The sequence below is a fragment of the Chrysochloris asiatica genome, unplaced genomic scaffold (assembly GCF_000296735.1).
Source record: "Chrysochloris asiatica unplaced genomic scaffold, ChrAsi1.0 scaffold00061, whole genome shotgun sequence".
NCBI classification, from domain to species: domain Eukaryota; kingdom Metazoa; phylum Chordata; class Mammalia; order Afrosoricida; family Chrysochloridae; genus Chrysochloris; species Chrysochloris asiatica.
In genome coordinates this window covers 4,765,745-4,777,989 of record NW_006408579.1, presented here as the reverse complement: position 1 = coordinate 4,777,989, position 12,245 = coordinate 4,765,745, and positions in this window count along the sequence as shown.

Genomic DNA, 12,245 nt, shown 5'->3' with positions numbered 1-12,245 from the left:
GGAATGACAAATTGAAGAGGAATGGTGTTGCATTCATTGTCAAAAAGAACATATCCAGATCAGTCAGGAGGTACAACAGTGTCTGTGATAGGATAATATCATGAGCCTACAGAGAAGCCCAGTTAATACCACTATTATTCAAATTTACTCACTAATCACTAAAGCCAGTGAGGATGAAATAGAAGAATTCTACCAACTTCTTCAATCAAAAATTGATCAAACATGCAATCAAGATGTATTGATCATTACTGGTGATTGGATTGCAAAGGTTGGGAGCAAAGAGGAAGGATCAGTAGTTGGAAAATACGGCCTTAGTGATAGAAAAGATGCTGGAGAACACATGATAGAATTCTGCAAAATCAAGTATTTGTTTATTTCAAATACCATCTTTAGACAGCATAAGAGATGACGATACACATGAACCTCACCAGATGTAATATATAGAAATCAAATTGACTACATCTGCAGAAAGAGACAATGGAAAAGCTCCTTATCATCAATGAAAATTAGGCCAGGGGAAGACTGTGGAACAGACCACCAAATACTCATATGCAAATTCAAACTGAAGCTGAAGAAAATTAAAACAAGTCCATGAGATCCAAAATATGACCATGAATATATCCCAACGGAATTTAGAGATCACCTGAAGAACAGATTTGAAACATTTCAGCAAAGTATCTGACAAGGAACAAGACTCTAAGATTTATAGGAATTTATAATACATCTGCAAGTATTGTATTTTATGTTTATTATATTCTGACCCCAATACAAGAAAAAGGCAAATAATCCAATTAAAAAACGAGTACAGGGCATGAACTGACACTACACAAAGGAAGACATTCAGACAGCCAAGAAATGTATAAAGAAATACTCAGGATCATTAGCCATCAGAGAGATGCAAATCAAAACAACAATGAGATAACATCTCTCACCAGCAGTAACAGGGAAGTTCAAAAAAGCAGAGAACAACAAATGCTGAGGAGGGTGTGGAAGGACTAGGACCTTCCTACATTGCTGGTGGGACTTTAAAATGGCTCAACCACTGTGGAAAGCTGTATTGCACTTCCTCAGAAAGTTGAAAATAGAAATGCCTTGTGAGCCAGCAATTCCTCTAATTGGTATAGGTCCACAAGAGATATGAGCGAGAATGTGAGTAGATACATATACAACAATGTTCATCACAGCATGATTCACAAAGGCAAAATGATGGAGACTGCTTAAGTGCCCATCAATGGAAAAATGGATAAGAAAACTCTGGTACATACACACATTAGAATACTATGCTACCTTGAAGAATAATAGTTAAGATGCAGAACACTGCATCCGAATTTGAGGAAGACTAATTGAAAACCTATACTATGCAAATAAGGAGTTCTGGTAGTGTAGTGATTATGAGTTGGGCAGCCAATATCAAAGTCAGCAAATCAAAACTACCAGCTGTTCCTTGGAAGAAAGATGAGACTCTCTGTTCCTGTAAAGATTTACAGCCTCAGAAACCCTATACATAATAGGGTTGCTATGAGTAGGAACCAACTCCACAGCTACATAACCAACCAACCAACCAAAATACAAATGTCAAAACCTTGATTTCTGAAAGCAAAGAGGACTTGAACTTGTTCATGAAGATCAAAGAATATAGCCTTTAGTAAATGTTACAGCTCAATGTAAAGAAAACAAAGATTCTCACAACTGAACCAACAAACAACATGATAAATGGAGAAAAGATTGAAGTTGTCAAGTATTTCATTTTACTGGATCCACAAACAATACAGAAGAAAGAGTCAGCAAATCAAAGATGTACTGAATTCATAAATCTGTTGTAAAAAAATCTCTTTAAAATGATAAATAGCAAAGATGTTACTTTGAAAACTAAGATGTACCTGACCCAAGCCATGGTATTTTCCATTTCCTCATATGCACTTGAAAGCAGGTTAATAAATAAGGAAGGCTAGAGAACAGATGCATTTGATTTATGGTGCTTCCAAATAATATTGAATATATCATGAAATAATTGAAGAATCAGTAAATCTGTGTTGGACAAAATACAACCAGAATGCCCCTGAGAGACAAGAATAGAGAGATTTCATCTCACATATCTCGAATGTGCCATCAGGAGAGACCAGTCACTGGAGAAGGAAATCATGCTTTGAGAATTAAAGGGCCAGCAAAAAAAATAAATAAATAAGAAAGCCCTTCAGTGAGAAAAATTGACACGGTGGCTGCAAGAATGGCTCAGACAGAGGAATGATTGTGAGGGTGACACAGACAGTGTTTCATTCTGTTGTATGTATGATCCCTATGAATCAAAGTCAGCAACAGTTAACATTAGTCAGTTCTTAAAGAATATTAAATCGATGAAGAACAACAATAAAAACTTTTTACTTGTATGTATTTGTTTCAGCTTGACTCATGTTTTTCCCCATCCTATCTTTCAAACTAACCAACTCAGCTAATCCACCAAGCATGCCAGTATCATGCACTTAATAACACTCAGTGAGCTGGCCAAATTCTCCATTAAACTCTTTCATTTTTTGAATCAGCAGCTCTCTAATTGATTTAAGTTGCTCTTTCTTCTTCTACTGATTGTCAAGCAAAAGTTCATAGCAGATAAGTGAATATATTCTGCTGAGTATAATTTAAAACCATATAACCATTTCACAGCAAAAACCAAGATAATTTTGCCTAGATTCAGAAGCATTTTACATGCTTCAAGTTTAAATCTGCAACCTATGCAAAAAATTGAATCAAATGACATATTTCCCCTTGATCTATCTAATCTAATATCTACTTACAAATTATACCAGAATATTTATTGTCAAATTTAGATGTTAAAGAAGTAACTCCAAACTTCCTTAGAGTAAATCATTCTAGATGGATGATACAAAATCCATAAATCCTTTGATTCACTAGATATTAATTGAGTAGCTGTATGTCATCCTTTTTGCTAAGTCCTAGGGAAAATAAAAGATGAATAAACACAATGTGACTTCATTCTTCATTGACTTAGATATATAGTAGAGCAGATAGAGACCCTCAGATTCCAACATAATCAAGCTTCTATTTTACTTGTGATAACAGTGAAAAATGAGAGCTACAAGATACTGTGAGAATCTACTAATGTCTAGATTTTATTTGGTCAGGATCAGAGAAAGATATATTGAAGAAGTAACACTACAGATCCTCAGAGCAATGAGAAAAAGTTCCTCTAGGGGTGAAAAAAAATAATACAGGAAAAAAGAGAGAGACTCTTGTAAAAGCTAAAACATCATAAGCTATATCACACTAGGTTTATGTGGCTGGAACTGAGATGCATTATAAAAGAAGGGCCTAGAATAAGATAAGCCGGAAAACATGGGTAGGGCAAGATTATATATGCCCTTCAGAACTATTTTGAGAATTGTGGTCTTCATCTTTAGAATAAGAGAAGCTATAGACGTGCTTCCTAGGAAAGAAGTTGGTGGGAGGCAAGGACTTGGGCTGAATGAAATAGGATTGATACTTCCTACCTCTTTGTACATCTGTTTTATATAATGACCTCCAGCACACTGCCTTCCCTTCTCTACTAACTCATGTGTAGGCATATAAATGAAAGCGATTAGTATATTTTTTTTCAGATATTTCTGTATTAAAGGCAATATGGGAATCTATAGGATGAATATAGTACAACTTCCTGAGATATTGACTTTATAAAAATATTTGAAATAAAAACATCATATAACTAGTGCAAATTTTAAAACATAGTGTTGTCTTTTTCTGGGACTCTTCTATTCTTTCTCTAGACTCTCCTAATAATTTTCTTTGTCTTCCTTCTTTGCTAATATCCACTAACAGATTTCCTCACTTGGAACCTCTAGCTCACTGATCCATTTTTCAGCGGTCTCTATCTTGCTATTTGTCTTAACTATTATATTCCTCATTTCCACTGTCTTTTTTCAGACATAATCTTTCTAGTTGAGTCCTGGTGTGGTCCTTTAGGATATGCACTGGATTGCTAACCACAAGGTCATTGGTTCAAACCCATAGCTTCTCCCTGACAACTTTACATAGGGTAGCTATGACTCGAAGTTGATGCAACAGCACTTAACAGCAACGATCTTCTACTTCATTTTTATTACTTTTTTTGTGTGTGTGTAGCTACCCATAGTTCATTCAGTCTATTTATTTTGCTTATGAAAAATTCTTAGTCCATCTATTTCAATAATTGCGTTCCATATTGTATAGACTGATTTCTTTCTTTTATTTCAGTTTGACTTCTTACATGTCCAGTTTTTTGGGTCAGTGGATTATTTCTCCTTGTTACCAAATATCCAAGGAACATACTTAACTAAGTAAGTTTCTCATTCCTTCAACCTAGTGTACTGAGGAGGCATGCTTGATCCTTGAGATGAAGACTCCTTCCCGTCAGTTGGAATTTTTGGCAGCTTCATCCATAAGCAAAGGTGCAGTTGATCAAGTTGTAGCAATTTGTACTTGCTACCTGTATCATACTTCTTTACCTACATCTGTCTGAATTCTGGTCAGCAAGCCAGCCGAGCTGGGTCAAATGGGTACTCTCTGAAAATGTGAGAATTCTTGTACGCCTCCCCCTCTTCAGATCACCTAGCCCCCAGTAGCTAGGTCAGTGTCCTTGGGCTCAGAAGTTCACTTGTCTCTCTGAAATTCAAATCAGTCAGTCTAGCGTCTTTTCCTCTTACCTTGAGGCTATGGAATATGCTGATCTCAGTACATGTTTTCATTGCTGCATTTCACCCACTTCCACTCAGAAGTTGACCAGTGAGCAGTAAACTTGATTGTTGCAGTAAACTTGATTGTGGCTCATTATGACTATGTGTTTTATCAACTAACATATTCAATGTATATCAGAGAAAGACCAATTCCCAGCTCTCAGTTTATGTGTTTCTTTACGAGTTGTGAAAATAAGAAGGGTATGAACCTTCTGGACGATTATTTCACAGGCTGCACTTACTGCTTCCATTTGCTGTCACTTTTACTAATCAAGGACCTATTTTTCAACTACCAGAACAAAGCATCACTGGGAAGAGGCAGCTAATAATTATACAGAAGGTATAAGAAGATGAAGCATAATGCGATAAAGAAGTAAATGCCTTACTGTAGCCATCAGCTGTGGTCACCAGCTACTTATAACAGCAGATAGTTCAGATTATTATAATATTAATGTAATTAATTTTGTAAAACTAGTGGGAGACAGAATCACTATCAACATCATTCCAAGCCTGACTCCTATGAATTAGAGATCAAACGTAGCTCTCCTCTTTAACCTTTTTACCAATTCTGACACTAGCCATCCCTCTCACTCTCTGTTTCTCTAACTGTCCCTCCCATGGCACTTTACTTCCTGCTGAGTTTGATAATCATTGCAATGACTACACAGTACTCACAGACCATACTCATAGTTATGAGGTTTATTAAGGAAGTAATAGAATTAGAAATGACTCAGGATACAGTTCTGTAGTCAAGACAACTTTACAGCTGTTACCTCAAGCAAGCATCTCCCTTGGTCCCTGGTTTCCTTCTTTCTGGCCTTCTGGGTCAGGTGGTTCAAAGACTTTAGCTATGCTAATACGTGTCCCAGGGATCTCTATTTTACCAGGAAGCCCCCTGCCCAGAGGTGCTGAGTTCTCTAGCTCAGTGGGCCCTGCATGCCCATTGCAATTGCCTTGCTAGGAGGTTTGGTCTTCTAGTTCTGTTACTGCTATTTTTCTGTCATTACTTCTCACCATTTCACACCATCTATTCTGTTTTTGTTTTCTGGGTCTAGGCAGTTCTCAGGTCCAAAGAATGAGCTCTACTTCTATTTTTCAATTTTTGTGGCAGTTAGGTCCCCTTCTGCTCTGGGATTGACTCTCTTTTAAGCCTAGTAGCATTGCAAAATAGACCAATTTCCTCTTTAAGGTCCCATATACTTTATTTTCAGAGTTCTACCTCCACAATTTCTGGAGTGGTGCTGTGGGCTAATGTGTCAGACTGCAAAGTCATTTGAACTGCAAGGTCAATGGTTCAAGCTCACCAACTGCTCCTTGGAAACCCTATATAGAGTTGCTATGGGTTGGAATTGACTCAACAACACTTAACAACAACAACCTCCATAAGGATTCCATACACCTTATTTGCATTATTAGTAAGCTCTCCTATCCCATTGTTGTTGTTAAGTGCCGTCCAGTTGACTCCGACCCACAGCGACCCTGTATAGGGTTTCCGAGGAGCAGCTGGTGAGCTTGAACCACCGACTTTGCAGTTTAAATGGCTTTGCAGTCTGGTGCATTAACCCACAGTGCCACACAGGACTCCTTAGTGGACCACAAATATTTGATTTAACATAGTCCCACCCAATCATTGTGTAGAGTCCTGGCTTGCACTGTGAGTTAATGGGCCAGACTGCAAAGCCATTTGAACTTCAAGGTCTTCAGTTCAAGCTCACCAGCTGCTCCTCAGAAACCCTATACAAGGTCACTATGGGTCAGAATTGACTCAACAGCACTTAACAACAACCCAATCATGTGGGAGATACAAGATCATGAATGGCTTACAGGATATATTAAGTAATCAACCACACTGCAATATTGATAGTTCAATCCCTTGATTTTAATGGCATGTTCTTACTCTGTGGCTTTTCTTTCAGCAGAACCTGTCTCCAGAGTCCTTGACTCACATATGAATCAGTTGACCTAAGTGTTAAATGCAGGAGGAGTTGTCCAGCTCCCAGGACCCCTGTCAATTCCTGGGTGAATAGTCCATGACCTCGGTACAACAAAAGGCATATATATCATAAGCTATATTTCCTTGTGGTTGTGTATGATAAGCACTGGACCCATGGTGGTTGTTGTTGTTGTTAAGTGCCCATGGTAGGTGGTTTATATTCACCAGTAGCTTCTCAGAAACCCTAGGTGCTAGAACTGACTCATGGACACTTAACAACAGCAACAAATATGTGTAGTGGTGTAGGGTCCCCACCAGATGGTCTTAATGGTTACTATGATGATGGAGCCAGCAATGACTATCCAAAATAATTTAAAGAAATAACAAGAGCAGAATTTTAAACTACCCCCCATTCTCTCCAAGTTTCCACACCTGTACGTGGCTGGCCTCTACTCTAATCTACTGAAACTCCCAACCATTTTCTGCGCATCTCAGTTCATGGTTTCTTATTATTTTGTATTAATTTCTTAGATTTGAGCTTCCCTCTAATCTACATAGCTGATTTTTTAAAAAGAACTAACAGTTCATGGTACTATATCATGTTTATAGGAACAAGTATCTTACACATAATTTAATTATTAAGTCAAATATTACAATAGGATAAAATGCAAGGATCACATAAACATATATCATAAAAACACACAAATTAAAATATATTTTGTTCTTACAGTGATGCCTTTCAACTTCAAGGGAATACCTGTTCGATGTAGTTTGCCATTATAAATCCTCTGTGGGAAAGTTTCGGAAGTTCCAACTTCAGTGATCCTTTGTTACAATTATAGACATATAGGTCTATAATTCCCAGGTCTCCAAGAAATCCTTCTCACTTATGGTTGGGAGTCTTCCCAGGGCAGAGGGGGTCGTTTATGGCAGCTTGCATATTTATGCCAATGACTCCACAATTTCACCCCAGAGGACCTAGGGGACCTAAAAGATGCTAGGCCAGAACAGTGGAGGAGGAGGAGTCACCAAACACCAGAACTTGGGAAACATAAGTCATAAGTCAGATATGCAATAGGTCTTATGTTCTTAGAACCATCAAGAAGAATATGAGTGACTCTGAGGCTCAAACAGTGACTGTGAACAAAGAGAGCTATTTGGCAAGTAAGAGCTTGAACAGTGGGAGGAAATAGGAACAGAACAGGCAGCAAAGCTTGGGATGCAGAAGCAGTTGATATTTTGCCTTTATGTTTCCCTCGCTTGGGTGTGAGTTAGTCCCAACTAAGGGAGAAACTCGTAATAGCAGCCAGACGGCTTAACAGGAAGAGTAAAAGCATCTCCCTGACAAAAAACTGAGATGGATGTTATCAGTCTAAGTTATTTGTCTTCATCTAGTTTTTCAATTACAAATAGAACATACCTAACATATACTATACTGGCATTTGATCTAGTATTTCTGATTTGTCTTTGTTCAAATATTTTTTGGGAGTGGAGATTTTTTAAATGTCTTCTTCAGAAAGCTGCCAAGCAAAGAATTCATTTATTCTCTCCCTTTCATTCCCAAGTGCACTCTTCACACTGCCATTGTCAAGTGTTTTTCTCTCTGGTTTTCTGCCTTTGATGTCCTTAAAGAACTTATTACTAGCATTAGAGACTCTTGCAGGTTTTCCTTGAATTTCTTTTGCTGTCTACCTTATGTTTACTATGTCCTTGACCTGCCGTAATTTGGGACCATTCTGTTCTCATCTTTTAATCTTCACCTTTCTGTAAAGATAAGTTACCTCTTTGCAAGGCTTCTTTTTAAAAAACTTGAATTTCAGGCTCACTCTGTGTAGTAGTTCTTATTTTTTAAAAAAATATATATATGCCTTCTTTCTCTAATATCTGTCATTTTTTTCTAAATCTCAATTTTAGGATAAATGTCTCTTTGCATGTTTAATTTTCCTTCCCTATATGATCATTGTGCCAAATTTCAGTGTTTCTACAAATAGGAGTCCTGGTATGATGCTGTAGGATAAACAATGTACTTACTAACTTCAACATCAGTGGTTCAAACCAATGAGCCACTCCTCAGAAACACTACACAGGGTCTCTATATGAGTCAGAACTGACTCCATGGCACTTAACAGACAAATAAGATATAATTTTTTTCACTACTAAAAATTAATACCGACTATAGATGTTCTTTTTGAATTTTAAGATTGTCTAGTCTTAGAAGTAAGTAGAACTTTTATTTGTAGACCTTGCTTCAATCTAGGATTTCTTTCTGTCTTAGCCTACATTAGATAAATATTTGAAACATCCCACTATTATTAATCCATTTAATTAGATTATCCAATCTCAGTTAGCATCTTCCTTTTCTACCTTAAATATTAAGTGTGTATTGCATTTCTTTTATATTTTTTGTCATGGTGATAGGTAATATTTGCTTATCGAATCTTATGCACAATGGTTCCTCTTTCTCCTACCTTATTAATCATTTCATGCCCTGGAAGTTCTATATCCATTCCAACAACTATTAATTGAGAAGTCACTACTTGTCAGGCACTATGCCAGGCCTGGGAAGATCTGGCAGAAAGAGATCATTCCAGCATGCATTGAGCTGAGAAAACTTCAAGCCTTTCAATCACTGCCAAGCAAACATTTATAATTTTCATAAATGCACTTAGAGGTATTAAAGTAGTTTTATTACTTTTAAATAATCATTGGCAATTCATGTTTTCAGCTGATTACTTTGCTATCTTCACTTTCCACAAATATGACACTTTGCGGGCCAATCTGGGTAGACAAAGGTGGGGGTTAAGAAAAGGCATAGCCAAATTATAATATAATATCTGTTGCAATTAGAAAGAGGAAATACTCCAAATTAGAAAAAAAGAACAAAAACTGATAGTTTAAAAGTGATCTGGATCTAAGAGAAACCTCTGCTAATTTGTGTTGCCATTAAGCTGATTCCAACTCATAGTGAGTCCATGGGTTTCTGAGCAATGCTGATACTCTGTAGGGTTTTGAGGGCTGCTATCATTTTCAGGCAGATCAGCAGGACTGTCTTCCCAGGCACAATTTCAACAGAGCAGTCACATCCATGCAAATGAAAGCACATGACATTATGTTCTTCCCTCATTTTTCTACCTCTGAATCAAAATTCCTCTACTATGCAGCTAGCCCATTTTTAAATGAACATATTCCTCTTAGCCTGCCCTATAATGTAAATATCCTACTTTTACTTGACATTTTTCTGAGGAGACAAATATATGAAATTATAAATGATCATCATTAGATCTAATGTTGGAAACAGATTATTCAATAGTATTGTCTGTTGCTAGGTGCTATTGAGTGGGTACTGAGTCATAGCGATCCTGTATACAATAGAACGAAACAATGCCAGGTACCTGAGCCCAATGCTGCTACCACTGTGTCAATCCATCTTGCTAGGGGTCTTCCTCTTTCTCTCTGACCCTCCACTTCACTAAACAGATTATAATTCTCCAGTGACTGGTCCCTTCTGACAGTATGTTCAAAACATTAGAGATGATGTCTAGCTATCCTAGCTTCCAGGGAGCACTCTGGCTGCACTTCTTCCAACAAAGATCTGATTACTCTTTTGAAAGCCCATGGTACTTTTACTATTCTCCTCCAACACCATAACTCAAATGCATCAGTTCTTCTACAGTCTTCATTTTTCACTGTCCAGTTTTCACATGCATATGAGGTTATTGGAAATATCATGGCTTGGGTCAGGTGCACCTCAGTCTTCAAACTGACATCTTTGCTCTCCAATATTTTAAAGAGGTCTTGTGCAGCAGATTTGCCTAATTCATTAAGTCATTAGATTTCTTAACTGTTGCTTCCATGAGTGTAGATGGTTGATCCTAAAAAACGAAGTCTCTAATGACATCAATCTTTTCTCCATTTGTATGGATATTGCTTATTGATCCAGTGGTGAGGATTTTTGTTTTCTTTACATTGAGATGCAACCCATACAGAAGGCTATGATCTTTGATCTTCATCAGTAAGTATTTTAAGTCCTCTTCACTTTTAGCAAGCAAGGTTTTATCATCTGCATCTCGCTGGTTGTTAATGAGTCTTCCTCCAATCCTGATGTCATGTTTTTCTTCATATAATTCAGCTTCTTGGATTATGTGCTCATTATACACAAGGATATAATGTTTGGTATGGTGGAAGGTCAGAGAAAAGAGGAAGACTTCCAATGAGATGGATTGACCAAGTGGCAACAGTGGACTCAAATGTGGTAACAGTAGTGAGGTTGGCCCAGGATTGGGTAGTGTGTCATCCTGCTGTGCATAATGTTGCTATGGGTCAGTACTGACTAGATGGCACCTAACAACAACAACAACAATACACATTGAATGAGTAAGGTGAAAGAATACAATACTGGTACATGCCTTTCCTAATTTTAATCCTTTCAGATTTTCCTTATTCTTCTCTTGGTCAATGTACAGGTTCCTCTTGAACACAATTAAGTGTTCTGCAATACTCACTTTCTGCAATTTTGTCCATAGCTTGTCATGATCCATAAAGTTGAAAGTCTGTGCATAGCTGATAAAGCACTGGTAAACATTTTTCTGGTATTCTCTGTTTTCAGCCAAGATCCATATGAAGTCAGCAATTATATCACTTGTTCCACAGCCTTGCCTCAATTCAAATTTAATGTCTGGCATTTCTCTGCCAATGTATGCTTGCAGCCGTTTTTTAATTATCTTTAGCAAAATTTTACTTGAAAGCTATATTAATGACATTGTCTGATGATTTCCACATTCCATTGGTCACCTCTATTTGGAACAGACATAAATACGGATCTCTCCCAATCAGCTGGCCAGGAAGTTGTCTTCCAATTTTTTTGGCACAGATGAGTGAGTACCTCCAGTGCCTCATCAGTTTGTTGAAATATTTCAATTTGTACTCCATTTATTCCTGGAGCCTTGCTCTTTGCCAATGAGTCTAATGTCCTTAGGCCTTCTTCATTCAGTATTATTGGCTCTTGATTACATGCTACCTCTTGAAATGGCTGAAAGTTGACCATTTCTTCTTGGTAGAGTGACTCTGTGTATTGCTTCAATGTTCTTTCGATGCTTTTTGCATCATTCAATATTTTGTAAATAGAATCTTTCAATAATGCAAGTCAAGGCTGAATTTTTTTCTTCAGTTCCTTCAGCTTGAGAAATGCTGAGTGTGTGTTTCCCTTTGCTTTTATAACTCCAGATCTTCACACATTTCATTATAATATTTGACTTTGCCATCTCCAGCTAGTTATTGGGATTTTCTATTCAGCTCTTTTACTTCCTTATTTCTTCCATTTCCTTTAGCATCACTATGCTGGAAAGCAAGTTTCAGAGTATCTTCTGAAATCCGTTTCAGTCTTTTCCTTCTTTATTTTCATCTTAATGAACTTTTGCTTTCTTCCTGTATGATATTCTTGCTGTCATACCATAACTCTTCTGTTCTTCAGTATTTGGTACCTAAAGTATCAAATGTGTTCCTAAGATTATCTCTAAAATCAGCTGGTGTATATATGTTCAAGGTCATGTTTTGGCTGTTGTGGGCTTGTTTTAATTTTCTTCAGCTTC